Source organism: Penaeus chinensis, chromosome 41 (genome assembly GCF_019202785.1).
Source record: "Penaeus chinensis breed Huanghai No. 1 chromosome 41, ASM1920278v2, whole genome shotgun sequence".
Taxonomy (NCBI): domain Eukaryota; kingdom Metazoa; phylum Arthropoda; class Malacostraca; order Decapoda; family Penaeidae; genus Penaeus; species Penaeus chinensis.
In genome coordinates, this window is record NC_061859.1 from 27,239,738 (window position 1) to 27,243,411 (window position 3,674).

A 3,674-nucleotide genomic window follows, 5' to 3' on the forward strand; every position below is an offset into this window, starting at 1 on the left:
TGGCGAAGGAAGGGGCAGCGCCAAGGGGCCCAGCTTGGCACGAAGGAGAGCGCCTACCCAGGGCGAGCGCCGAGGGCCCAAGTGTCAGAGAAAGGGACCGCGGGGGCTTAAGAGCCGAAGGAAGGGAGAGGCGAGGAGCCCAAGCCCGAGGCGAAGGGAGGGCACTGAGGGGGCCGAGTGCAGAAAGAGGGGCGCCGAGAGTGCTAGCGCAAGGGTGGGAGAGGCGTGGGCCAAGTGCCGGAGACGGGGCTGGTGAGGAGGCCCGAGTCCAGGAGCCTCGAGGTCCAAGGACGAAAGGGGAAAGTGCGTATGTGAGTGCGAGTGCGGACGACGCCCTAGGAAGCAGCTGCGACGGCGAGATGGGCGAGGTGAAGAAGAACAAGGTGGGGCCCGAGACGCCCAACAAGAAGCGGGAGGGCTCCCCGGGCCGCCCGCCGCCCACGCTCCGACGCTCGTCCCTCATCAGCTTCGAGGGAGACGACGAGAACAGTCGCGTCGAGGTGAGGCCGCCAGGCGCGGGGCCAGGCGCGGGGCCAAGCGCGGGCGGGCCTCTGTGCCGCGTCCGGCCGGCCGCGCGAGGCGAATCGGCTTTCGGAGCGATTGTTGCTGGCATTAGCATTTCGTTAGCATTATTGTTATCATCATTATAATTAATATAATTGATATTATCATTATCATTATTTCTATTATCATCATAATGACTGTTATTATCATTATTACTATCATCATTACTGTCATTAATATCATTATCATTTTCATTATTAGTACTTTCATTATTAGTATCATTATCATTATTCTTATTACTATCATTTTTTTTATTACCATTAATATCATTATTAATGTTATTATTATTATCAACCGTAATAGTGGTAATGTTATAATCATTGTTATTATTATGTTACCATCATTATCATTATTATTATTGTCATAATTCTTATTATCCGTATTATCATAATTATCATATTATTAAAATTATTATCATTATTATTATTATTATTATTATTATTATTATTATTATTATTATTATTATTATTATTATTATTATTATCATTATTATTATTATTATTGTTGTTGTTGAGATTATGTTATCATCATTATTATGATTATGATTTTGATGATGATGATGATAATGAGGACGACGATAATTGATATCCTTATTATTGTTATTGTTATTATTATTAATATTATCATCATTATTATCAGTACCTTTATCATTGTTATCATTGTTGTTATTATTATTATCATTATCATTGACTTTTTATTGTTATCATTATTATTATTACATTACTTTATTATTGTTACTATTATCATTAATATTATTATCATTATAATTATTGTTAATACAACAATATTGATAATAATAATAACAATAATAATAATAATAACAATAATACTTATAACAATAATAATAATAATAATAATAAAAATAATTATTATCGTTATTATTATTACTATTATCATTATTATCATCATCATCATTATCATTGTTATCAATATTATTATTACTGTTCTTTTTATCATTATTATTATTATTATTAATATTATTATGACTGTTATTATTATTATTGTTATTATTATTATTATTATTATTATTATTATTATTATTATTATTATTATTATGATTGTTGTTATCATTATTATTATTATCATCATTATTATAATTATAATTATCATTATTATCATTGTTGTTGATGTTAATATTTGTATTATAATCAATACTGTTATTACTATTACTGTCATCAGTTTAACATTATCAATATTGATGTTAGGATGATAATAATAATAATTATTGTTTTATTAATACCATTGCTATTATTATTATTACTGTTATTGTTATCATTGTCATAATTTTTATTCTTATCAACATCATAATTATCCTAATTATTATTGTTACTATTGTTATTATTATTATCATTATTACTTTTATTATTATTATTATTTTTATTGTTATTAGTGTTATTAATATCATTGCTATTATTGTTATTAATATTATTGTTATCATTATCATTATCTTTATTATCATTATTATCAATATTTTCATTATTACTGTTATTATAATCATCATTATTTTTATCATTATCATTATCACGATTATTGTTGTTGTTGTTATCCATTTTTATCACTATTATTATCATTATTTTTTTATTATTATCTTATTATTATCATCTTTGTTATTATCATCATTATTATTATTATTATCATTATCCTTCTCCTCCTCCTCCTCCTCCTCCTCCTCCTCCTCCTCATCATCATCATCATCATCATCATCATCATCATCATCATCATCATCATTATTACTATCAACATCATTGTTATTAATATTATTATTATTGCTGTCATTATCTTTATCATTATCATAATTATCATCATTGTTATTTGTTGCTGTTGTTGATATCGTTATCATCATCGTCATTATCATTTTTCTGTCATCTTCATTTCCATCATTGTTGTTATTATGATCATTATTATCATTATTACTATGATTTATTATTATTGTTATTGTTATTATTATGACTATAATTATTTTTATTATTATCATTATTATTATTATTATTATTATTATTATTATTATTATTATTATCATTATTATTATTATCATTATTATTATTATTGTTATTATTATTATCACTATCATTATTATGATTATCATTATTTTTATCATTATTATTGGTGTTATTATTATTATCTTTATTACTGTTGTCTGGTATTGTTGCAGCTGTTATTACTATCATTATTATTCTTGTTGCTACTATCATTATTATTACTATAATTAGTATCATTTTCATAATAACTTTTATTATTGCTATTATTATTATCATTATCATTATTTTTGTTATTATTGTGATTTTGTTGTTGTTGTATTCACTGTTATAGTAATAATTATTCTTATTATCATGATTACTATTAACATTTTTATCATTTTCACATTTTTATTATTACTATTTTTATTATTACTGTTGTTGTTCTTTAATATAATTATCAATATTATCATCATCAATGTTATCATTATCGTTATTATTATCTTCTTCATTACCATTATTATCGCAATTATTATGGCTTTTATCAGCATCTTTAGTAACATATTTATTATCACCATTATTATAATCATTATATTTTTTTAATATAATCAAGATCGTTATTGATTTTATTGTTATTAATATCCTTACTGTTAATATCCTTACTATTACTATTACTATTAGTATCCTTATTATTATGATTATTATTATTATTATATTATTATCATTATTACTATTATTAGTATTATCATTATTGTTATTATCCTTATAATTATTACTTTTACTATTACCATAATCATCATCATCATTATTCTTATTATCATCATCATCATCTTCATAACCTTTTTTTTTCCCCTTAGCATTATAATCCTAAGTATGGCGGTTGTTATTACCACGATCCTTGGTGTCGTCAGCAGTATGATCACTGATGTCGTCGGCATTTTGGTAGTTATTACCATCAGCAGCAGAAGGAGAAAAGAGATGTGATAGTAGTTAAGTGGTTGGAAAGAAGAGAGGAAGGAGAGGAAACGAAGAAGAATGAGGAAGGAAGGAAGAGAGAAGAAAATATGTCGTTAAAATGCAGTAACGTAAGAGAAAGGGAATGCGAATGAAAGGAACTGGGTGAATGCACGAATGTAATGCACTGCATCGTTAGGA